At 35.4% G+C, this 27,835-nt stretch overlaps 1 long non-coding RNA gene across 1 annotated transcript in view; it reads right to left on the bottom strand.

Moving 5' to 3' along the window:
- The window catches only part of LOC113603254 (uncharacterized), a 787,506-nt gene that overhangs the window by 391,260 nt on the left and 368,411 nt on the right, over positions 1 to 27,835 (bottom strand). The window contains exon 3 of the long non-coding RNA XR_008289306.1: positions 105 to 209. This is a non-coding gene — a long non-coding RNA (uncharacterized LOC113603254). The remainder of the gene's footprint in view (positions 1 to 104; positions 210 to 27,835) is intronic.

The raw sequence follows: 27,835 nt of genomic DNA, 5'->3' as shown, positions 1-27,835 counted from the left end.
TCTACTTCTCAAAGAGCAGCCAAAAAGATCATACTAAAATATACACCATATTGTATAATATTCCAGTTTAACAACCTCCAATAACAAAACTCAAAATTACTTACCAAAGTCATGGCTGGTTCTAATCACATTGTTCCTAATTTGCTGACATGACTTCCTTCCTTTTTTCTTCTTATTCAAAACAATCCTGCCGGATTGACTTTCTTTTCCTAGAAGAGACCAAGCATTTATTTGTCTCATGGCTTTTGCATTTATTATTCCACCTGCTGAAAATGGTCCCTCACTCCTTAGATTGAAGGCTTTTATAAACTATCAAGTCTTACAGCAATAGTCACCTAGTTAAAGAGGACTTTCTAGAATATGCATGGCCTTTTCACATCGCTCAGCTTTATATGTCAAGCATACATCCTTCATAGCACACTTACGAACATATGATATTACCTTCTTCAATATTTCTTTTGCTCCATTATTGTCTTTCTCACCCACTAAAATATAAGCCCTAAAAATGTTTGTCTATCTTATTCACTGTCACCTTAGCGCCTACCACAATATCTGCAAGATACTAAGTATTCAATAAATATGTATTGAGTAAATACATTTTATGTTTCATTGACTCATGAAATCATGCATGTAAATGGGACAGGTTCAAGGGAATCAGGAAAATATCTTACGTGTCTGAACTGGGAAGTGTCCCCCCACCAAGTAATGGCTGGATCCCCATTTCTGACTTTTGTTACATTTCTTTCTTGGTACTCTCAACAATGATATTTAGATTTGGCTCTCCAGAGATTATTTGATAGTTTTCTCCTTTAAAAATCCTACAAGTCTCTAAATCATTATTTTCCAGTGGTGGAAGAGATTGGCACATACCCCACGAGCACATCTTCTTCAGGGTGTTTGGTAACATTGTGAACTGAACATAATTTTCAACAGTAGTTTATTAAGTGAGGAAGCATTGAAATTGAAGACCAGAATGTTCTCTATGTCCTGGAATTTAGAGGTAGAGAACATCAGTCTTGAAAGCTCTTAGAATTTGGTGCCAGTCAGTAATTTATCTCCTCTGATATGCTGATATCCTTCTTCTTTGCATCAAAGAAAAGCAGGGTTTAATTTTTTTTTGCAATTTATCATTCACTCATACAATGTGAATATATTATTTTCTTCCCATTCAATCATTGCCAAATGGACACTGAACTTTAATTTTTGTAGAAGTATGCGGTGTGTGGAGATTAGCCTAGGAGTAAAAAGATTGACTGAATTAGGAACTAAATAATCAAGTGTTCAAATACTAACTCTACCTTTGCTAGCTGTGTGAACTTGGGAAAATTTTGTAACCTCCCTGGGCCTATGTTCTCATCGTTAATACTTAAGATATCTAACAATATTGTTATGAGTAACAAATTTGTACAAAGAATGTGTTCATTATAGTGCTTGACACCCAGCAGAAATAACATAAGTGTAATTTACCTCTTATAGCTTTGCTTGTATGCCCTTAATGGAAAATGTTCTGAGAACACTGGAAAGGCATATACAAACAAAATTTTAAAATAAAAAATGTAGCCTTCTATATATCAAATATAAATGTAGAAAAACAATATACAAATTCTAGCACCTCTGAAACGCCAGGTGTTGTAAATAAATTTATAGGTATCATTAACTTAAGAGATTGCAAGTTGAAAATAGACTGTTTAAAATGCTTAAGAAGGGTTCAGAAGAACTAACACAGCTAGGAGGCTGTTCACAGAGGGGAGATAGGCAGGTCAAGGCCCAACACTCACCAGAGAAGGATGGTTCAGCCCCCAGAGAAGGATTATGATTCAGATCCAAGAGAAGGATTCAACAGAGGGACAAGTTTTTTAGTTTCTATTTTGGAATGGTTTCAAACCTACAGAAAAGTTACTAAGTAGTTCACATAACATTCTTATACTGTACTCTTTACCATTATGTTGAACATTTTTCCACATTTATTTTCTCTCTCTCTCTCTGCCTCTCTGTCCTCTCCCCCCCCTTTTTTTCCCTCACCACATACATTTTTTTTTTCTGAACAATTTGGAAAAAAGTTGCAGACATCTTTCCCATTTACTTCTAAATACTTCACTGTAAATTTCCTAAGAACAAGAACATTTTATTATATAATTTTAATATAATTTTCAAAGTCAGGATATCCACTTTGATATGATATAGTATCTAAACTGTAGGTATTATTCAAAGGTTCACCAACTGCCCCAATAATGCTCTTTATAAGCAAAAGACTATCCTGAACCATTCACTTGTCCTATCTCTTTAATTTTCTTTAATCTATAAACCTTTCTCACCCTTTCTTTGTCTTTCATGTCATCAATAATGTTGAAGGGTAGAGGTCAGTTATTTTTTCAAAAATGTCCCTCAGTTTGGGCCTGTCTGATGGTTTCTCATAACTGGATAAAATTATAACCTATGGAGTCTGTGTATTCTTCTCAAGGACCATTTTCCTCTCTAAATCTTCTAGCTCTATTTGAAACCACACTGATCTCTTCATTCTCTGCACTCCTATTGTATTTAGAGTCAATGCCATTACATTAGACCTAAATCTTCTCTGACATAAATTTACCTGAGACGACAGGGTGTCTTCTGTACCTGTCATCATATAGCCCTCTGTTATATAGGAAGAAGGCACGCAATTAGACTTCATGTAAGGAAAATAATATATGAAATTGATGTTTCACAAGCTATGTTATCCAATGAAAAGTGAGCAAAAGTGTCCATTTCATCATTCAACTGGATCCTCTGAACTTTCCATTCATGTCCAAGGTCATCTATGGAAGAAGGCAGACAGACTATTTAAATTCATCTTATTCTGGTCATAATTGGCTTAGGAGATTCTGAGGAGACAATAATTCTAGAGTCAAATCTGAAATTATGACAGAAATGAGGATAAAATTAATGAAATTGGGTTCCATAAAGGCAGGAGAAGAAACATTTACTCATGTTTTCTTTCACATTTTTTCCAACTACTGCAAAACATTTATTGTTACATTCTAGTCTAGTGTATGTGTATGTCTTTTAGCAAGCACAACACACAGCCTAGATCATCATTCCATACCCCAAAAAGGCTTGTGACCTAGAAATTGTCTTGTGATACTCTAGTGTATGAGACTCTGGTTATGGATGCTACTGTTTTCACCTCCATTTGCTGGGCTTCCTATTGCTTCTGAAGTGTCACCATGTAGAAACCTGCTTTCCAGGAAGCCCTTGCTTTAGGGAACAATTAAGATCATCTGTTCTTCATTCACAGCAGTTGGAGGCCCACTGGAGTTTAGGAAGATTAAAAATTTGGAGATTTGGTGACTTTAATATGCCCATTTTGCAATGAGAGCTGAAAACGGGGCTATAATAAGGATCCCCTTGTGCACAAAAAGCTTAGAGAATAGAGAAAATACACAGAAACTGCAACATCTTTAAAAACAAAACAGTTGCATTTTTAAAAAATATATGAAGAAAGTAGAAAACAGCAGAATCCCAGCTGAGGCAATCATTGCATTTTATGGATACTCAGTCTAAAGCATTTAAATTTAACAATTAAAAAGACACTGGGGAAGAAGGTAATGTTCCATTTTGGTACTTTAAACCTGTTGTTTATGTTTCACTGAGTTCTCAAAATTTTCAGCTGTTCCTGCTTAAAACCAGAGGTGCAAATATTTGAATTCTAGAACAAGATTACGAATCAAGCAAGACAAATAGTCAAATTACTTTAAAGAAACAGAATGCTCAAGATTTCGGTGGACTGAGAGGGAGAAAAAAATCATTTTAAGCAGTGATTCACACCATGACAGAGAACAATTTATGAGAAAATACAGTATCATAAAAATGGAAACTCAGAGATGCTATTCTTTAAAAGAATAATTAAAATAAGAGCATAATAATGCCTACTTCTATTTCTTTGGATTACATCATCTTATTAGCTCCACCAAATTCAGAACATATGATATTATAAATATTTTCTTACATATAGATTACTGAGCCCAGGCACAGAATTTTATTAATTATAATAATAATTTATGAAGGAACAAAAATGAAAAGTGGGACATTCAATCTCTTCAGTAAGGCAACACTTTTTCTTTCTAGTATATCCAGTATGTCATTAATACCATGAAGTATCTGTTAGGCACATGGCCTCATAGTAGATAATATATAAATAAGTTAAACTGTCATGTACTTATTTATTGAAAAACTATAAAAGAAAATAAACAGGTATAAAAACTCTGCCTTCTATTTATATTCAGTCCTGGTCTACTTCCACATTCTCTGACTACCATATGTAGCTATCAAACTGAGTGAAACAAATACTGAAAAAAATACTAAAATCTTTATAGCAGAGATATTAGCTCAATATGTTAAGTTTGGCTGTATATGCTAATACTGGATAAATACAGAAAAGGTACTAGTTTAAACATTTTGATTACTTTGACCAGGGAGGAGTGAATTACAAAAGCTATTCATGTAAATAATATTTGAGGAACTTTCATATGCCATGCACTGTAATTGAGGCCAGGATATGGCAGTGAACAAGATGGTCAAGGTGAACACTTATCACTCATCTCAAGTATAGTAAGAAAAAGAAAAAGAAAAAGAAAAAAAAGGATAATATAAGAGGAACTGTAGAGGGAGGGAATAAGAAGTGTTTCAAAGGTCAGGGGAAAAGTTTTTGAGGAGGTGACATTTAAACTAAAATCTGATTGACAGGAAGCTCCAACCACAAAATGACCTGAGAGCAGCGTATTCTTGGTAAAGAGAACTATAGGTGCAAAGGCTTGGCTGGATGGAGGGAAAGAAAAGAGTGTTACGGTTTAGTGCAATAAATGCAAGTCCCTAAATTCACTGGTGCATGCCTCTGCCAGTTCAATCAAAACAGTCTGATCAGTTGTGTGTAGACATGACTTACTGTGGGGTTACCTCCCCATAGAAGACAAAATGCACCTAGGATGGAGAACTTAGTCTAGAAAAAACTTGATAGCCATGGTCCTTTTTGGTTAACCCCTGCTTAGTTCCCCTTTACAGGGTTCATGGCTGTCTCTGAATCTTGACTCTTAAAATACTGTCTTTGTAAAAAATCTGCAGAGATGAGTATCAACACTTGGCATGCCATCTGCATAGAGCTAATTATATACACTTTGTTATTTGTCACTATAAGATATTTCAGAATGAAATGTGTGAACCATCTGCCAACAACTTTATTCACATTTCTTGGATCATCAACAAGAACCCTTATACTTCTTTTCCCCTCAGGAAACACAAATTGTAATGTGCACAAGGTGGGTAGATGGAAAAAAAATCTAAAAATGTTTTTGCCGTGTACCAGAAAATAGTAGATATTTTCAGTAGAATAACCCAGAATCATTTATATCCATTACTCTGCCATGTATCCTTGAGACATTGTTATACAAACTAAAGCTAACCCCCCAAGTGTCAGACAGGCACCAGTGCTTTTGGCATTATTTATATGATTGTTGGGTAAGAAAGAATAAAGAATCCATGAGCTTAAAATAAATTGCAGTTTGCCATTTGATTATGTAAATATGTGGTTGCATGATCCCCAAATTCTCCAAATCACAATTTATGCACAAAGGCAAAACCAGCTTTTGTGTTTTGAAAAGCAGGTGCACAATTATTCCTGCAAAGAAAAAAGAGAGTCATTTGCAGTGATTTTGGGGGGGAGATGATTGAGCAATTACAGGCGTACATGCTAATTTTGTTTCATCCTCTGACCATCTTCTGTTTATAAAATGGACAAGCCTTTCTCTCTTTTAGAAAAGAGAAAGAAGCTGCAGAAACAATGATAAATAAGTGGGACAATTTATGCAGTTGCCAGTGGACATCAACTTGGCACAACATGTTTAAGCATTTCTCATGGAGGACTTGTCATGGCCCTGCATTTAATGAAACACCCAAAGTTTAATATCTAACTTACTGACAGTGTTGTCCAAACACCCCCACAGAAAGCCAAGGATTCAGTATTACTTGAAATATTCATATATTTTTTAAATTTCTCATTCCAGTATAGTTAACATACAGTATTATAATAGTTGTAGGTGTACAAGATAGTGATTCGATGATTCACTTACTCAGGGCTCATCAAGTGTACTCTTTATTTTAAGTTTATTTATGTATTTTGAGAAAGAGTGTGAGTGAGCAGGAGAGGGGCAGAGAGACCGGATTGAGAGAGAGAGAGAGAGAGAGAGAGAGAGAGAATCCCAAGTAGTCTCAACACTGTCAAGCACAGAGCCCTACACTGGGCTCGATCTCACAAACTGCAAGATCATGACCTGAGCTGAATCAGCACAATCAAGAGTCAGACATTTAACCAACTGAGCCACCCAGGAGCCCCAAGGTAAGTGTACTCTTAATCCCCTTCACCTACTTCACCCACTTCACCCATTCTCTCATCCATCTCCCATCTAGTAGCCATCAGTTTGTTATCTACAGATAAAAGTCTGTTTTTTTTAATTTTGCCTCCTTTTTTCTTCATTTGTTTTGTTATTTAAATTTTGTTCATGAGTGAAATCATATGGTATTTGTTTTTCTCTGACTTACTTCACTTAGCATTATACCCTCTGGATCCATCCAAGTTGTTGCAAATGGGAAGATTTCATTTTTTTTTTATGGCTGAGTAATAATTGATTGTGTGTGTGTGTGTGTGTACACAACATTTTCTTTATCCATTCATCTATTGATGGACTTGGGCTGCTCCCATAATTTGGCTATTGTAAATAATGGTGCAATAAACATAAGGGTGCATATATCTTTTTGAATTCATGTTTTTGTATTCTTTGGTAAATATCCAGTAGTGAAATTACTGAATTATATGGTAATTCTTTTAATTTTTTAGGGAATCTCCATATTGTTTTCTACAGTGCCTACACCAGTTTTATTTCCTACCAACAGTGCATGAGTGTTCACTTTTCTGTACATCCTTACTAACGCTTGTTGTTTCTTGGGGTTTATTTTTAATTTTTTTTTAATGTTTATTTATTTTTGAGACAGAAAGAGACAGAGCATGAATGGGGGAGGTTCAGAGAGGAAGGGAGACACAGAATCTGAAGCAGGCTCCAGGCTCTGAGCTGTCAGCATAGATCCTGATGCGGGGCTCGAACTCACAGACTGTGAGATCATGACCTGAGCCGAAGTTGGAAGCTCAACCGACTGAGCCACCCAGGCGCTCCTCCTGGGTTTTTTATTTTACACATTCTGATAGGTATGAGGTGATATCTCACTGTAGCTTTGATGTGCATTTCCCTGATGATGAGTGATGTTGAACATCTTTTCATGTGTCTATTGGCCATCTTGTGTCTTATTTGGAGAAATGTCTGTTCATGTCTTCTGCCCATATCCAAATGGGATTATCTGGGGGTTTTGTGTGTTGAGTTGTGTAAGTTCTTTGCAACATGTATAATTTTTAATTCTACTTTCTAACAGGAAAGAAATTGAGAGATGAAGGTAGATTAAAAGAGTGTATACTTTGATTTGTAAATTCAACCCACTTCCTTGCTACCTGAGCTTCCCTCAAAGACAAAGGGGCCATGAATTCACTGTGATATAAGATTAGAATTTGGATAATTCTAGAAAGTAGAAAAGTGGCAGGAATCATGTCCTTGAGTTTTGAGCTACTTGTACTACTTGAATTCTAAAAGTTTTCCAGGACTAGAACTGTAATTAATACTATGAACAGTCAAATTTCTATTTCCAAAATAAAATTTTATAATAGATTTCGATGGAAGATGGCGGCATAGGAGGATGCTGGGCTCACCTTGTCCTGATGATCACTTAGATTCCACCCACATCTGCCTAAATAACCCAGAAAACTGCCAGAAATCTAGCAGAACAGATTCTCTGGAACCAAGTGTAGAAAAGAGGCCCACAGAAGAGGTTAGGGAAGGTGGAGAGGCTGTGCGTGCTACACAGACTGGTGGGAGGGAGCCGGGGCAATGGAGGGGCAGCCCGCCTGGCAAGGCGGAATCCCCGAGTCTGGCTTGCAAAAGCAGAGGGATTGGACTGCGTGAGTTCTCACAGCCAGCAGGACTTAACATCTGGAATGTTAAAAGTTAACAGCTCTGCCCTCAGAGAGCAGGGAGGACAAGAGGATGCTGGGAGGGAGAGTTGTTGAACCCCGGAAGACAGAGCTCAGCTCGGCAGGGGAATGAAGGCACTGGCAAGTGCCATTCCCCTCTCCCATCTGCCAGCTGAAATTCCAAAGGGAACCAGTTCCTGTCACCAAATTTGCTTGCACCGCACAAATGTCCAATGCTGTGCTTCTGTGGATCCATCCCTCTGATGGGCCTGCCTCCCTCCCAGTGCTGCAGAGCCCCTCCCGCAGGGGACATCCCATGTCAAAGCTAGCTAAGCATGCCCTCCTGCCCCTGTGCACCTTGTGGATCCATCCTGGCTAATAAGCCCTTGGCCAGATCCCATCGTGGTGGCACCACAACCTGGAAGTATGCAAGTAGCCCAGACAGGGGACACACCACTCCACAGTGAGTCCTGTCCCTGGGAGAGAGGAAGATAAGGTACACACCAGTCTGACTGTGGCCCCATCGGTGGGCTGAGGACAGACATCAGGTCTGACTGAGGCCCCACCCAGCAAAACAAGTTACTCCAGACAGCACAGGGGAAGTGCCCTGTAGTTGGGAGCTACCACAGGGACAAGCCAAAATGACGAAACAGAAGAATTCTCCTCAAAAGAAATTCCAGGAAGTAGCGACAGCTAATGAATTGATCAAAAATGATTTAAGCAATATAATGGAACAAGAATTTAGAATAATAGTCATAAATTAATCACTGGGCTTGAAAAAACGATAGAGGACAGCAGACAATCTATTGTTCCAGAGATCAAGGGACTAAGAAATAGTCATGAGGAACTAAAAACTGCTATAAATGAGGTACAAAATAAAATGGAGGCGGCCATAACATGGATTGAAGAGGCAGAGGAGAAAATAGGTGAATTAGAAGATAAAATTATGGAAAAAGAGGAAGCTGAGAAAAAGAGAGATAAAAAAAATCCAGGAGTATAAGCAGAGAATTAGAGAACTAAGTGATGCAATCAAACAAAACAATATCCATATCATAGGAATTCCAGAAGAAGAAGACAGAGAGAAAGGGGCTGAAGGTGTACTTGAACAAATCATAGCTGAGAACTTCCCTGATCTGGGGAAGGAAAAAGGCATTGAAATCCAAGAGGCACAGAGAACTCCCTTCAGAAGTAACTTGAATCGATCTTCTGCACGACATATCATGGTGAAACTGGCAAAATACAAGGAAAAAGAGAAAATTCTGAAAGCAGCTAGGGATAAACAGGTTCTAACTTACAAAGGTAGATACATAAGAGTAGTAGCAGACCTATCTACTGAAACTTGGCAGGGCAGAAAAGAATGGCAGGAAATCTTCAATGTGATGAACAGAAAAAATATGCAGCCAAGAATCCTCTATCCAGCAAGTCTGTCATTCAGAATAGAAGGAGAGATAAATGTTTTCCCAAGCAAACAAAAACTGAAGGAATTCATCACCACTAAACCAGCCCTACAAGAGATCCTAAGGGGGATTCTGTGAGTGAAATGCTGCAAGGACCACAAAGTACCAGAGACATCACTACAAGCATGAAACCTACAGACATTACAATGATTCTAAACTCATATCTTTCAATAATAACACTGGATGTAAATGGACTAAATGCTCCAAGCAAAAGAAATAGGGTATCAGAATGGATAAAAAAAAACACAACAAGATCCATCTATTTGCTGTCTACAAGAGACTCATTTTAGACCCGAGAACACCTTCGGATTGAAAGTGAGGGGATGGAGAACTATCTATAACTCTAGTGGAAGTCAAAGGAAAGCTGGAGTAGCCATACTTATATCAGACAAACTAGACTTTAAATTAAAGGCTGTAACAAGAGATGAAGAAGGGCATTATATAATAATTACAGGGTCTATCCATCATGAAGAGCTAACAATTATAAATGTCTATGTGCCAAATATGGGAACCCCCAAATATATGAAACAATCACAAACGTAAGCAACCTTATTGATAAGAATGTAGAAATTGCAGGGGATATTAATACCTCACTTACAACAAAGGATAGATTATCTAGACACGGGATCAATAAAGAAACAAGAGTCCTGAATGATACATTGGATCAGATGGACTTGACAGATATATTTAAAACTCTGCATCCCAAAGCAACAGAATATACTTTCTTCTTGAGAGCACATGGAACATTCTCCAAGATAGATCGCATACTGGGTCACAAAACAGCCCTTAATAAGTATAAAAGAACTGAGGTCATACCATGCATACTTTCAGACCACAATGCTATGAAGCTTGAAATCAATTACAGGAAAAAGCCTGGAAAACCTCCAAAAGCATGGAGGTTAAAGAACACCCTGATAAAGAATGAATGGGTCAACCAGGCAATTAGAGAAGAAATTAAAAAATATATGGAAACAAATGAAAATGAAAATACAACAATCCAAACGCTTTGGGACGCAGCAAAGGCAGACCTGAAAGGAAAATACATTGCAATCCAGGCCTATCTCAAGAAACAAGAAAAATCCCAGGTACAAAATCTAACAGCACACCTAAAGGAAATAGAAGCAGAACAGCAAAGACACCCCAAACCCAGCAGAAGAAGAGAAATAATAAAGATCAGAGCAGAAATAAACAATATAGAATCTAAAAAAAACTGTAGAGCAGATCAATGAAACCAAGAGTTGGTTTTTTGAAAAAATAAACAAAATTGATAAACCTCTAGCTAGGCTTCTCAAAAAGAAAAGGGAAAGGACCCAAATAGAAAAATCATGAATTAAAATGGAATTATTACAATCAATCCCTCAGAAATACAAGCAATTATCAGGGAATACTATGAAAAACTATATGCCAACAAAATGGACAACCTGGAAGAAATGGAAAAATTCCTAAACACCCACACACTTCCAAAACTCAAACAGGAAGAAATAGAGAACTTTAACAGACCCATAAACAGTGAAGAAATTGAATCAGTTATCAAAAATCTCCCAATAAATGAGTGTCCAGGACCAGATGGCTTCCCTGAGGAATTCTACCAGACATTTAAAGCAGAGATAATACCTATCCTTCTCAAGCTGTTCCAAAAAATAGAAAGGGAAGGAAAACTTCCAGACTCATTCTATGAAGCCAGCATTACTTTGATTCCCAAACCAGACAGAGACCCAGCAAAAATGAGAACTACAGGTCAATATCCCTAATGAATATGGATGCAAAAATTCTCAACAAGATACCAGCAAATCGAATTCAACAGGATATAAAAGAATTGTACACCATGATCAAGTGGGATTCATTCCTGGGCTGTAGGGCTGGTTCAACATTCTCAAATCAATCAATGTGATACATCACATTAATAAAAGAAAAGATAAGAACCTGTCAATCGATGCAGAAAAAGCATTTAAGAAAATTCAGCATCCTTTCTTAATAAAAACCCTCGAGAAAATCGGGATAGAAGGAACATACTTAAACATCATTAAAGCCATTTATGAAAAGCCCATAGCTAATATCGTCCTCAATGGGGAAAAACTGAGAGCTTTCCCCCTGAGATCAGGAGTACGACAGGGATGTCCACTCTCACCACTGTTGTTTAACATAGTGTTGGAAGTTCTAGCATCAACAATCAGACAACAGAAGGAATTCAAAGGCATCAAAATTGGCAAAAAGGAAGTCAAGCTTTCACTTTTTGCAGATGACATATTATACATGGAAAACCCGATAGACTCCACAAGTTTGCTAGAACTGATCCATGAATTCAGCTAAGTCGCAGGATACAAAATCAATGTACAGAAATTAGTTGCATTCTTATACACTAATAATGAAGCAACAGAAAGACAAATAAAGAAACTGATCCCATTCACAACTGCACCCAGAAGCATAAAATACCTAGGAATAAGTCTAATCAAAGATGTAAAAGATCTGTATGCTGAAAACTATAGAAAGCTTACAAATGAAATCGAAGAAGATACAAAGAAATGGAAAAACATTCCATGCTCATGGGTTGGAAGAATAAATATTGTTAAAATGTCAATACGACCCAAAGCAATCTACACATTCAATGCAATCCAAATCAAAATTCAACCAGCATTCCTCTCAAAGTCAGAACAAGCAATCCTAATATTTGTATGGAACCACAAAGACCCTGAATAGCCAAAGTAATATTGAAGAAGACCAAAGTGGGAGGCATCACAATCCCAGATGTTAGCCTCTACTAAAAACTGTAATCATTAAGACAGTATGGTTTTGGCACAAAAACAGACACATAGACCAATGGAATAGAATAGAAACCCCAGAACTAGACCCACAAACGTATGGCCAACTAATCTTTGACAAAGCAGGAAAGAATATCCAATTGAAAAAGTCTCTTTAACAAATGGTGCTGGGAGAACTGGACTGCAACATGCAGAAGGATGAAACTAGACCACTTTCTTACACCATTCACAAAAATTAACTCAAAATAGATAAAGGACCTGAATGTGAGACAGGAAACCATCAAAACCCTAGAGGAGAAAGCAGGAAAAAACCTCTCTGACCTCAGCCGCAGCAAGATCTTACTTGATACATCTCCAAAGGCAAGGGAATTAAAAGCAAAAATGAACTATTGGGACCTCATAAAGATAAAAAGCTTCTGCACAGCAAAGGAAACAATCAACACAACTAAAAGGCAATCGATGGAATGGGAAAAGATATTTGGAAATGACATATCAGACAAAGGGCTAGTATCCAAAATCTATAAAGAGCTCACCAAACTCCACATCCAAAAAACAAATAATCCAGTGAAGAAATGTGCAGAATAGACACTTCTCTAGAAGTGAATAGACATGAATAGACACTTCTCTAAAGAAGACATCCAGATGGCCAACAGGCACAGGAAAAGATGGTCAATGTCACTCCTCATCAGGGAAATACAAATCAAAACCACACTGAGATATCATCTCACGCTATTCAGAGTGGCTAAAATGAACAAATCAGGAGACTATAGATGCTGGCAAGGATGTGGCGAAACGGGAACCCTCTTGCACTGTTGGTGGAAATGCAAACTGGTGCAGCTGTTCTGGAAAACAGTATGGAGGTTCCTCAAAAAATTAAAAATAGACCTACCCTATGACCCAGCAATAGCACTGCTAGGAATTTACCCAAGGGATACAGGAGTGCTGATGCATAAGGGCACCTCTACCCCAATGTTTATAGCAGCACTCTCAACAATAGCCAAATTATGGAAAGAGCCTAAATGTCCATCAACTGATGAATGGATAAAGAAACTGTGGTTCATATATATAATGGAATATGACTTGGCAATGAGAAAGAGTGAAATATGGCCTTTTGTAGAAATGTGGATGGAACTGGAGAGTGTTATGCTAAGTGAAATAAGTCATACAGAGAAAGACAGATACCATATGTTTTCACTCTTATGTGGATCCTGAAACTTAACAGGAGATCATGGGGGAGGGGAAGGGAAGAAAACAAAAGTTAGAGAGGGAGGGAGCCAAACCATAAGAGACTCTTAAAAACTGAGAATAAACTGAGGGTTGATGAGGGGTGGGAGGGAGGGGAAAGTGGGTGATGGGCACTGAGGAGGGCACCTTTTGGGGTGAGCACTGGGTGTTGTATGGAAACCAATTTGAGAATAAATTTCATGTTAAAAATTTTATAAATGAAGTTGACTTAAATGTATACATCTAAAATTTATGTGTACACATACATATGTACACATAACTGCACAAACACAGGCACTGTTTTTAACAATGTTTTTATAATCTATATTTTAAGGATCAGATGAAGAATATCTAATTGTAGAAAACCATTTTACATAATTCAAAATAATTGAAATGTCAATTACTCTTGGAAATTATCTCATTGAAACTACTTGGGAAATATTCAAGCGTAGATAATTTTATCCAAATAATTTGATGGGACTACTGGTAAACCATTAGAACAGAAACACTTGGTATAAATGAACTGCAGCCAAGAATTAGAAATGGTCTATCATAATATTTTTATAATAAGATGGAAAAAATGTATCTGTAGACTAATTAATCTAGATTAGATTAAAATAGGTGTATGTGGTAAATATCCTGATCAACAGGGTATGGACACATGAATCAATAATAATTGTGAAAAGGCTCAAGGCATATATTACTATAATATATCCTCGAACATTCTGGGCATCAAGCTCATGAATGTTTTTCATGAGTTAAAAGTAATATGTTTATTATTCGCCCACTAAAAGAAATGGACAGAAATTGTAAGGAAGGAGTCAGGATTATAAGTGACAAGAGGAAATAATGGACCAAAATTATCAAAAAGAAAGTGATACTCTAAAATGTAATTGGATATCATAAAAAGTACAGGATAAAGCTAGAATCTTTTCTGTGCCATTTACTCATTGTATACAGAGGAGCAGTTTGCTTAACTTCTCTTTCAATTTCTTCATCTACAAAATGGGTATAATTTTTAAAAGTACTGATGTGTTATGAATGTTATAGGATTAAATGAGTTTAAAGGATGTTTAGGCACAGTCAGGTACTATTGTACCTGTAAAAAGAAAAACAAAAAAGAAGGGGGTGTTTTGGCTGCAAGTTCAGTGTGAATCAATAGTGTCATGAGATTATCAAAATACATTGACCTAGGGCTTCATTAAAAGAACAAAAATATCAGAGCGCCAGGGTGGCTGAGTAGATTAAGCATCCAAGTTCGGCCCAGGTCATGATCTCACAGTTTGTGGGTTGGAACCCTGTGTCGGACTCTGTGCTGACAGCTCAGAGCCTGGAGCCTGCTTTGGATTCTGTGTCTCCCTCTCTACTTGTGACTCCCCCCCTGCACTCACTCTCTGTCTCTCTGTCTCTCAAAAATAAATAAACATTTAAAAAATTTTTTAAAGAAAGAAAGAAAATATCAATACTGAGAAGTCTATGAGAATGTAGGCACCTGCAAAACCAGACCCCAGCTACACGTTCCTTTCTGGTACATCTGCCTTCTGCCTTCTGCTGTCTCTCTTTTTTTGTTTCTCTATGCACACTTTTCTTATATCTATTTCTTTCTTTTTTTCTCTCTCTTCTTTCCTTCCTTCCTTCCTTCCTTCCTTCCTTCCTTCCTTCCTTCCTTTTTTCCTTCTTATCCCACTTTCTCTCTCCCCTTCCTTCTATGCCACTTCTTTTCTGTCACATTAGAGGAAACTCTCACATTTTTGAGTGCATCTAGGGGAGAGCACTCCCCTAGATGCTGACAACTGGAACTGGGGCATCAGAATGGCAGCTGCAAAACAGACTGCAGGGCTCAGGGAGAAGACATGCTGAGGAGAAAAGTGAGCTATTTTCAAGATCACTAAAAGTTACTCTTTTTTTTAAGTTTATTTATTTATTTCAAGAGAACCAGAGAGAGTATGAGTAGGGGAGGGGCAGAGAAAGAGGGAAAAATCTCAAGCAAACTCTGAGCTGTCAGTGCAGAGTCCATGTGGGGCTTCAATTCAGAGACACTAAGGTCATGACCTGAGCCTAAATCAAGAGTTGAACATTTAACAAACTGAGCCATCTAGGTGCCCCTAAAGTTGGCCAGTTTAAACCACGTCTATAAAAATTCTCAGGGGGCAAGAAGAATAAATGGAGAAATCACAGAAAAGATATTTGGATTAAAAAAATAAATTTGAACCTACAACTTTGGAATTAAGAATAGTCTCCTCAAAAGGGTAACCCTATGCACTTTTGGTGGGAATATAAATTAGTGCAACCACTTTGAAAAGGGTATGGGGGGTTTCTCAAAAAATTAAAATAGAACTACCACACCAGCAATCCCAGTTCTGGGTATGTATCTGAAGGAAATGAAATCATTATGTTGAAGTGATATCTACACCCACATGTTTATTGAAACATTATTCACAATAACTAAGACATAGAAAGAACCTAAGTATACATCCACTGATGAGTGGAAAAAGTACATTCTGCAATATGTGATAACATGGATGGACCCTGAGGGCATTTTACTAAATTAAATAGGTCAAACAAAGACAAATACTGTATGATTTCATTTATATGTGGGATTTTTAAAAAGCCAAATATGGGCACCTGGGTGGTTCAGTCCGTTAAACTTCCAATTCTTGGTTGTGGCTCAGGTCATGATCTCATATTTCATGAGACTGAGCCCTGTGCATGAAGCATGGAGTCCACTTGGGATTTTCTCTTTCCCTCTCTCTGTCTCTGCCCCTCCTCCATTCATGCTCTCCTCTCTCTCTCTCTCTCTCTCACTCTCTCTCTCTCAAAATAAATAAATAAACTTTTAAAAAAAAAAAGTAAAAAACCAAATTCAGAGAAAATAGATCAATGGCTATGGAGGGCTAGGTATTAGGGGAAATGGGGAGATGTTGGTCAAACGGTATAAACTTCCAGTTATAAGATGAATAAGTTCCAGGGATCTAAGGTACAACATGGGTGACTATAGTGAATACTGTATTTTATGCTCGACAGCTGTTAGAGTAAATTTCAAGTGTTCTCAACACAAGGGGGAAAAAAGGTAACTAGGTAATAGATGTGTTAATTTTATTGTCATTTTGCAATACATATATGTACATAAAATCATCACTTTGTATACCTTACACTTACACAATGTAAGTTGTTAATTATGTCTCAATATAGCTGAAAGGAAAAAAAAAAACAGAATAATCCCCTTATGAAGCAGTGAATTTCCTCTATCCCAGAAATTCAGAAAGGGACTGGAGAATCTATGATTACATGAAGCTGACTTAAATAAACTGGAAAAGGCCTCTCAGGTTTTTGATTTCTTTGTTTGTTTCTTTGTTTGAAGTAAGCTCTACCCCCCAAAAGTAACTTGAACTCAGGGCCCTGGATTTTAAGAGCTGCATGCTCTACTACTCACTGAGCTAGCTGGGGGCCCTCCTAGACTATCAAGTTAACCTGTGTTTGCTGTGACCTAAAGGGCAACAGAGGTCCTCCAGTAAAGTAAACAATTCATAACAAACAGCATTTTGACTAAAAAAGTGGAACAAGATTTGGGTTGTTCTATTGATCAAGATATCAAAGGCTTTTAACAAAAGTGGAAAGTACCACTTGGGAGTGATCTTTAATCATTACCATGTTACTGTGAATTTATTTCCCAACTGGACACATGAACATGTATATGAGCTGAAATGAGATTCATATTTGTATATAATATAGGCAATTGATGAGAAGATACGAGCAATAAAACACACTGGGTTACATGCTTCCTTTTGCTTTTATGTCCTTCCATTCAGGAAGGCCGCGGTTATTTATGTAATAATTGAAAGACATAACTTCTGCAAAATACATAAGCCACAGAAGTATTATCAATAACGTGACCACACAGATACAAGAAAGAATGTGTATAATTAAACTAAAATATTGCTATTTTCAATATACCAATGTTATTTCTTTGCTAAGTATGTCAAAAAGAAAGAAAATAAAACCACTTAAGCCTTTACTATTATCTGTAACCTCTGTGCAATTTGCAATGGTATTTAAGGATAACACATACAGATAAAAAGAAGGGAGGCATATACACACAGCATCCAAATATAATTACTTCTGAAACAGATTTCAAAAGAAACACTCATGATATATTTGCATAGAGATACAATCACCTTGAAATTTTACTACCTACTTGCTAATGAGGATATAAAGATTATTCACTTTATATGATGCCTTAGGAAAGAAGTTTTTTTTTTGTTTTGTTTTGTTTTTTTACAACATGCATCATGGACTCTTCTAGTTGACTTAAAACTTCATTTTTGTGACTTGACATTTAGAAAACTGAGAAGACAAACATTCCAGGAGACAAAGATGTTTGAGAACAATGACATAGCGCTTGGTTTTTCTAAGATCTTACCCCTCTTCCTCTAGAATACTGAGCTACTATAGAAAAAGTTTTCTGGGAAGGATTTTGAGCAATCAAATTTGAGGCTGTGTCTCTGGAAAAGGGAGCAGACTAAGCATGAGCCAGGGTTATGGAGTGATGTGATCCAGGCAAAATGGCAGAAATGGATTTTGGAGACACATGGAACAAGTAAGAGACAGAAACAGAAAGACAGAGACACAGAAACAGAGGGAGGCAAAGAGATAGAGACAGAGACTCCAAAGGTGGTTTACATAGAGAATAAAAAGAAACCAAACATGCTACCCAATAATGGTGTTACATTTCACTGTGCCCAGTGTAAGGGGTATGAGGAATATCTTGAGTGGTTGCCAGGAGTTAGACATTTTTATTCTGTTCCTACAGCCCATGGTTTCATTTTGTTCATGTTCAGAACAAACAACTGAACTTTTCGAAGATAATTAATGAAGAAACATTTAAGGCCTTAGAACTTCATATTATTGCTACAAACATGATTCTGTCTCCTCCACACACAGCGATACTGGAATATATCTTTTATTTCTTTGATCCCAAAGGTCACTGCTGCAAATTCAAACATCAAAGGAAAGGAGAAACTGGTGGATTATTTTTCTTACTGTGGCAATTATTTCAAACAAGTTCCATTTTGCCTTCTTCCCTCCTAAAATAGGACTGAACAGTACACACTTACTAAATCTTTTGCCATACCAGGCAATCAGTTCTTGCCATGTGGTAAACTTTTGCATTATAAGAGCAAGTGGTCAAAATATACTGAAGGTCAAGAGGTAATGGATACAGTCCTTCTCACCACCAGCACCATGTGATTTAATGATTTGGGGCAAATTATTTCCCCTTTCTGTATCTCTGTTCTGTCCACTGAAAAATAAAAATCCTTAATTCAGTGCTTGCTAATGTCACTTGTACTAATGAAATTATATTATTCTGTAGGTAGCCATATCAACAACATGCTAATGAAATGATTTTTGAATAATAGCCATCTTATTCAATTGTTATTTGACTTAACACTTTATATAGGTGCCTCCTTAATGTATTTAGCATATACTTAAAAGCAAAATATATTATAACTTAAATAACATTCTCCTGATGGGTTTTTAATGCATTTAATTTTACTTTACTTTTATAAAAACAGTTGTGGCTTAACTACTCTGCTAAAGTAGAAAGTAGTACAATTTCTTAAATGAATCACACACACGCACGCCAAATGTACTCTTTCTTGCCATCAAAGTAATTTATTTATCATGCAATGGGAGGGAGAGAGATAATGTCATCTCGATCAGACAACAATTCAACACATAATTAAGTATGCTATATCATCAAGAAAAATGGATCTCAAAAATTGTGAAAAGTTCTTAGCAATTAAAAGATACAGTGTAAATACTGGCTCTTTTAAGAAGGAAGACTGAGTGTAGTATACTATAAAGGTGTAGGGAAAAACAAATGACCCTTTCAAATAAGTACAGTTCTCCTAACCATAAATGATTATATTGTAGGAAGTATAGGAGTCATTTCATGACAATAATCTGTGGGAAAATTCCAGCTAAATTCTGATATCAAAATTTTGAAAAATAATGTCTAGTCTTTAAATTATAAAAACTATAAGCTAACTCACTGACTTGATGTCCAGAAAAAATCTGGATATATTGCTGAAGATGATAGTCTATTCACCTTAGGGAGAGGAAAAAAAAAAAAAAAAGATCTGGTGATCTGTATGAATCACCAGGTGATGGCATGTGCTAAGTAAATTTTGCTTTTTTGTGTGTGAAAAGTCTATTATAATTTCCAAGCCAGACTATATTACATATAATTTATTGTAAAGTTACCTTGGTCCCACTGAGGTAACATTTTTATCCATGACTTGAATGAACACTGCTATCTCTGTGTGCACAAGCATGATAACTATTATAATAGATAACACAAACAAAGGTAGACATAAGATCAAAAGAATCCAAACACATAAATGTAACCTCTGTACTGGTTTCCAAAACAATCACATATATATACAGTCAGAAGAGCATGCTTCAAAAGTTATTCTTGTGAAAATTACAGTGAGGTATGGCTTGAGCTAGAGATTGTTCTATATCTGCTTATAGAAGTGTGTTTTCAGAAAAATCCTACTTCAAGAATCAGAGTCAGAAAAAATGAGGTCTTCCTTAATCAAGCTTAAATGAAATATAGGAATACCACATCCTCAAAATAAAACTAGCAGTGAAGCGAGTCCCAGGCAATGTGTTAAGTAGTTTGTATGCATAATCCCATTTCATTTTCACATCAAATTCATGAGGTAGAAACTGACCATCCTTATTTAGGAACCTAAAAACTGAGGCTTAAAGAGGTTAATTCATATGTTCAATGTCACATAGCCAGTAAGAGGGTAAGCCATGACTTAAAGATATTCCTGATACTCTACTTCCCATGTTCTTGTCACTGCAATATAAAACATCCCTAATTTTGAGGCTATAGGACTAGAAATGCTGAGCTAAATTTTTATACGAATTGTATACAAAAACTAAGGAATATAAACATCTTTTTTAGTGTTAATGATATGGTTTTAATAGTATCACCTACAAATGGCTTAGAGAAGCATTACCCACTGCTATCATAAAGAACTCAATATCAATTAAATTCGAATGAAAACATTTACTGGCTATTTTAAATTTTAGTTGACCAATTATAACACAGTACCACTTCTTGACCCAATAAATTACATTCTAACATCTCAATATTATATAAAAGAAATCAAAGAATCATTTCATTAGACCATTTTTGAGTTTTTTGTCTTATTTTTGTTATTTTTGGTTTTTGTTATTGGTTTTGTTTTTATTTATATTGAAGTTAGTTAAGGGCGCCTGGGTGGCTAAGTCAGTTAAGCATCCCACTTCAGCTCAGGTCATTATCTCATGTGTTCGGGAGTTCGAGCCCCACATCGCTCTCTGTGCTGACAGCTCAGAGCCTAAAGCTTACTTTGGATTCTGTGTCTCCCTCTTTCTCGGTCCCTCCCCTGCTCTCACTGTTTCTCTCTCTCTCAAAAACAAATAGACATTAAAAAAGAAATTATATTCAAGTTAGTTAACATACAGTGTAGTCTCAGCTTCAGGAGTAGAACCCAATGATTCATCTCTTACACACAACACCCTGTGCTCATCCCAAAAAGTACCCTCCTTAGTGTCCATCATCCATTTAACCCTCTTCTTCCCCCCTCCAGCATCTCTCAGTTTGTTCTCTGTATTTAAGAACCTAAAATGGTTTGTCTCCCTTTCTGTTTTTATCTTATTTTTCCTTCCCTTCCCCTATGTTCACCTGTTGAGTTTCTCGAATTCCACATATGAATAAAATATTTATGTCTTTCTCTGAGTGACTCTGCTTAGCATAATACACTCCATTTCCATCTATGTTGTTGCAAATGGCAAGATTTCATTCTTTTACATCACTGAGTAGTATTCCATTGTGTATAGAAGATGAACACAGATGAATGTCATTCTAATATTCATAAAGGATAAGAATGAGTGCATTTCCTGTAATGGACCCTAAGTAATATAGTTTAAGTAATATAAACTCTTCTGTTGAAAAAAATATATAAAAACTTGAAAAATACAGAAAAAGCCAAAAAATCCTTTTTAGAGGAAGAAAGCACCATTCTAGCCCTCATATTATTTCCACAAACAATGTTCCAAACGTAATATCTAGAAAACATATAATAGAACAACATAAAGAAAATTTGGAATAAACAAAAACTTATATCAGATTTAAAGATGGATTTGAATATGTCGTAATTATCAAACTCAGATTTTTAAATAACTGCTTATTCTATTCAAGAATCTTAAGAAAAAATAAAATTTCAGTAGAAAACTGAAACTATAAAAATTACTTTGTAAGTGTGAAAAAGAACCAAAAAATCCAAAATTTAAAATTATAATAAATAAAATTTTGAATTCAGATGTATTTAACAATAAATTAGACAATACTAAAGAGAGAATTAGAGAACTGGAAGTTGAGTAAAAATACATTGAGGATTAAGCACAGTGGGATGTCAAAAATAAGAATAGATAGGAGACATTGAAAACAGTGAAAAGTTCTCACATACAGATGCTTATAACCTCAGAATGAGAGGACCATATGGAGCAAAAGCAATATTTGAAGATATAATAACCAAGAGTTTTTCAAAGCTGATGAGAGACATCAGTTAATTGATTCAGACATCCAGTTTAGTCCCAAAGTACACTGAATTAAAGAAATCTTCTCATAGATACCTCATTGTAAGACTGTAGAATACAAAAAACAAGAGCAGCCTAAGAGAAAGAATTTTCTTTAAAGCTGGCTTCTTAATAGAAACAATGAAACCAAAAGAAAATGGGTTAATATTTTAATTGTGCAGAGAGAAAATAACTACTTATGTTAAATTCCATACTAAGCGAAAATAAGAACTCAAGTGAAATGAAAACGTTTTACATAATTATAAAAAGAGATTGCAGACTTTAAGAAGAAATACATATATATACACACAAATAGATATGTATTAACATAGAGTCACATATATAGACATATATATGAACGATATATATGGATGAAAGATAGATTTAATGTGTTGTAAGGTTTTTGCATTGCCTGGGAGAATGATAAAGTTTCAATTAATATTAGACTTGATATGTCAAATATGTAATCACCCCTAGCATAACCACTAAAATATGCAATAATGTATAAATTCCAAAAACATGGTGAACAAAATGGAATAATATAAACTAATCTACCTATACAAAGAAAGTAAGACAGAAACGAAAGAAAACATAAAACAGGCATAGGAAGGGGTGCCTTGGTTGCTCAGTCAGTTAGGCATCCTACTTCAGCTGAGGTCATGATCTCACGGTTTGTTGGCTTGAGCCCCGCCTTGGGCTCTGTGCTGACAGCTCGGAGCCTGGAGGCTGCTTCAGATTCTGTGTCTCCCTCTCTCTTGCTGCCCCTCCCCTACTTGTGCTCTGTCTCTCTGTCTCTGTCTCTGTCTCTCTCAAAAACAAAAAACAGGGGCGCCTGGGTGGCTCAGTCGGTTGAGCGTCCAACTTCGCCTCGGGTCACGATCTCACGGTCTGTGAGTTCGAGCCCCGCGTCCGGCTCTGCGCCGACAGCCCGGAGCCTGGAGCCCGTTTCGGATTCTGTGTCTCTCTCTCTTTCTGCCCCTCCCCTGCTCATGCTCTGTCTCTCTCTGTCTCAAAAATAAATAAAAACATTTAAAAAAACAAAACAAAACAAAACAAAAAACAAAAACAAAAACAGGCATAGGAAATAGGTAATGTACACACACAAAAAATGATACTTAAAAAGAGATTAGTAATTACATTAAATGTAATTTAATGTAAGTGAACTAGAAACTCTAATTAAAAAACAAAGATTATAAGATAATAATAAAGAAGAACCCACAGGTTTGCTTCTTACAGGAGGTGCATATAAAATATAAAGATACAGAAAGTTTAGTTGAAAATAAAAGGATGACAATTTAAAATTTACTATGTAAAAAATAACAAATGTTAAAATTGGAATAGCTGTATTAATTCAAACAGTAAATTTAAGGGCAACAGGCATTAAAAGGAATAAAGATCTATCTTTAAAATGAAACATTCAATTTACCAGTAGGATAAAATAATTCTAGAAGTGTATGCAACTAATTCAATGGTTTCAAATACATAAAACAATATTGACATAAATATAAGGAGATATTAGCAAAACCAAAATAACTGTAGAAATTTTTCATACAGATTTCTCAATAACATAGAAAAGATAGGAAAAAATATTAAGGGTATAAAAGATTTAAACAGAACAATTAACTAATTTCACCTCATAGACATAGATGAAATGTACTCCACAAATGTAGGATGCAAATTCTTTTCTTTTTTAAAGTGGTTATTTTTAAGAGAAAGAGAGAGAGCATTAAAGTGTTTATTTTTGAGGGAAAGAGAGAGAGCACATGCACATGTGCAAGTGAGGAAGGGGCAGAGAGAGGGAGGCAGAAGATGCAAAGCAGGCTCTTCACTGACAGCAGAGAGCCTGATGCAGGGTGTGAACTCACATACTGTGAGATCATGACCAGAGCTGAAGTCTGATGCTTAACTGACTGAGCCACCCAGACACCCCACAAATTATTTTCAAGGACACCTTAAATACTTACAAAAACTGACGAAGGTAAAACTCAATATAGTTCTAATTATTAAAATTATACAGAAAATGATCACAATGGAATTAAGATAGAAATCAGTAAGAATGTGTTTCCATTGGTCAAGGAACAAATTATAAGAAAATTAGAAAATATTTTGAGTTAAATAATAGCCAAAATACTACATTTCAAAGTTAAGAGAGGTAACTAAATCTGTATTTATTGAGCAATTTATAACTTTAATTTCATACTAGAAAAAAGGGATGGGACTGAAAATTTAGATGAATCCAACTTAAAATGCTAGAAATGTGACAAAAATTAAAAATATATAAAAATAATAATGATACAGATTAATGAAATAGACATCAATATACAAGAGAAAGAATTGGCAAACAAGAACTTGATTCTTTAAAAAGAGTCTTGAAATTAATAAACCCCTAAGGAGAATAAGAAAGAAAATAAGAAATAAGACACATACTTCAATTTCAGAAAGAGAAAAGGAAGCCCATTAAAGATTCTACAGATATTAAATATACATGTAATAAAAAAAATCATCATGCCAAAAAATGTAAATTTACCAAGATGTATACAGTCTTATAACTTTTCAAGAAACTGAATCCATAATTTGGAACATCCATATAAGGAAAACCAGCCCCAATAGCCAAAGGGTGAATTCTACCAAACATTTAATATCAGTTCAATTAGAATATCAAGACACCTAAAGATATTTTGAGAAAACTTATAGTCCAACCTCATTCAAACACTGATAAAAAATCCTTACAAACTGTAGGCAAACTAATTGAGAAACACATAAAAAGGACAACAAAGATAAGTTTGCTTTAGGAATAAAGATGGGATCAATGTTTTAAAACCCATCAATATTGTATACCACATTGGCAAAAGAAAAAATCATATCATCTCAGTAGATGCAGATAATGCATTAGATAAAACTCAACATTCATTCATACTTACAGCTCTTAGCAAACTAGGAATAGAAAGATATTTGCTTAATGTAAGCAAGGATAATTCCAAGAAATCTGTAATATTTAAAGTTGCTTTCATTTAGTGGTGAAAGTTGAAAACTTTTCCTTTGAAATCAGGTCCAAGATAAATATGTCTGCTATGACCACTTCTATTCAACCTTATACTGTAGGATCTAGACAAAAGGAAAGAAAGAAAGAAAGAAAGAAAGAAAGAAAGAAAGAAAGAAAGAAAGAAAGAAAAGGATAAAAATTGGAAATGAATAAATAAACTGTCATTATTAGAAGACTTGATTATGTAAGTAGAAAATCCAAAAGAAAATGCAGAAAAACAGTGAGACTTAGTGATCCACATACAAACCAAAAGCAGAAAATAAAATCAAAAGACACTATTTGTAGCAACAAAAAAAATCACACTAAAATATGTAAATTCTCTACGCAGAACTCTACAAAACAGTGTTGTAAGAATGTAATAAAGTTTATATATATTGAGATGTAACACTGTAATTGAACAAAAGACTTAATATTAAAAAATCAATCTCTCCAAATTAAACTATAGGCTCAATGCAATCACAATGAGAATTGCAATGGATTTTTAGTTTTGTTTTTGTGGATCTTGACAAGCTGTTTCTATAATTTATATGAGAATGCAGATCAAGAACAGCTAAGACTACCTATTTTCAAATGTTTTGTGCTCTGAAAAATTATTGATGACCACAAAGAGTTTTAATTGGCATGGGTAAGATGTATTTATATTTACTATATTAGATATTAAAACTGAGAACACTTTAAAAATATTTGTGATCATTTTTAAATAAGATCAGTGAATATATAACATTTTAAAATAAATAACATATTTAAAGATATAAAAATACTATATTTTCCAAAATAAAAAGCAGTAGCAATTAACTTCTACTGTTTTCTCACATTGTCTTCAGAATTAAAATCTGTTGCATATGCTGTTTGGTTAAAGTATATGAAGAAAATCCAACCTTTTCATATGTAGCTAGAAAAGATGGAATCATGTGCCTCCTGAAAAAATCTTGGAGACCACATGGGCCTCAGACACACTTTAGGATGAACTGGCTAAGATGACTAAAGAGTGATGATCTATTTGTTATATAGCAGCAACAATATTGCGTTGGTAGAGAGAAAACAGAGCAATGGAACAATATAAAGATCCTAAAAATACATATACACATACACATACCTGTACTCTTCATTGATAGATGTTATGTGTCATTATAGAGGCATAGAAGGATGATCTTTTCAATAATTAGTGTTGGGATAACTGGATATCCATGTCAGAAAAAAAAAAAAAAAACAAAGCTTTACTTCTCCCTTCTACCATGTAAAAAATCAATTTCAGTTGGATTTTAAACTAAAACTATGAAACTTTTAGAAGTGTAGAAAAGAATATTATAAAATTTTCAGGGAAGGGAAATGTGTTTGTTTGTTTGTTTGTTTTTACCTTTAAAATCTCTAACCATAAAAATGAAGACTGGTATTTTTAACTGCATTAAAATTAAATTATTTTTCTCAAAAGATATCAAGAGAGTTGAAAGGAAAGTCATAGAATGGTGATGGTGTTTGCAATTCAAGGAACCAATGAAGGAGGTGTAAATACAGAATATAGACACCACACACTAGGAGATATTCAAGTGGATCATAGTACAATGAAAAGCTGGTCTTCTTCTTTAACCATCAGAAAAATACAAACTCAAACCCTAAGGATATTATCACTACACATCCACCAGAATATGTTAGATTAAAAGAGACTGACGATGTAAGTGCTCACAAGGATGAGGAGAAACAGGGGCTCTCACACAGTTTGGTATTATCTGCTAAAGCTGGACTCACCTTTTATGACTCAGCGATTCCATTCCTATGTATAGATAGACCCAACCAAAATTTATTCGCATGCACCAAGAGATAGATAAAAGAATATTCACATCAGCGTCATTATTAACAGCCAAAACCTAGTCTCAACCTAAATGTCTCTGCACAGATTATTGGATAATTTAATGGTATTCTATTCATTCACTAGAACACTGTAACAGCATGAGCATACAAACACAATAGTTATATAAAAACATGGATGCATCTCACAAACATAATGCTGAACACAAAAAGAATACTTACTAGGAAAATCCATTTACACACACAGTTTCTTTATATGTGCTGTCTTTTATCAGAAAAGTTATTTTTTGAGAAAGGTTAATATTGTTGTGCAATGACATTTATAACCACACATGTACTAGAAGCCTTTCAAAGTGCTTAACACACATTATCTCAGTCACTCTTGAAAACAATCTCTATTTTGTAAATGAACAATCAGAGGCATAGAAAGATTAATCAACATACCACAATCATAAGCGACAGAACCAAAAATAAACACAGTTCTGAATACAGAGCTTACAGAGTAGTGTGTCTTATAGGCATTACCTCATTTAATGTTGTAAACTTGGAAGGAAGGAGCTATTATTTCTATCCTGTGTGAGAAAAAATGAGCCCTGAAGAAGTTAAATCATTGCCCCAGGGTCACAGAGCAAGGAGAAGTCCATTACACTGCCTTCTTGTAGTAAGACAAACAGGTACCTTTTTATTTGTTACTCTATACAAGTCCACCAAAATAAAGTACCTTCCTTGCTTACACTGAGTAATTTGGTGAATAAAACATGCTATGCTGAGCCACGTGACCTGGTTATTCCAACATTGAGAAGTAATATAAATCTATTTCTGGATTTCCATGGTAATATGTGACTAATGATTTTGCTTTTGTGACATC

Source organism: Acinonyx jubatus, chromosome A3 (genome assembly GCF_027475565.1).
Source record: "Acinonyx jubatus isolate Ajub_Pintada_27869175 chromosome A3, VMU_Ajub_asm_v1.0, whole genome shotgun sequence".
Classification (NCBI taxonomy): Eukaryota; Metazoa; Chordata; class Mammalia; order Carnivora; family Felidae; genus Acinonyx; species Acinonyx jubatus.
This window is presented reverse-complemented; position numbering and strand designations above follow the sequence as displayed.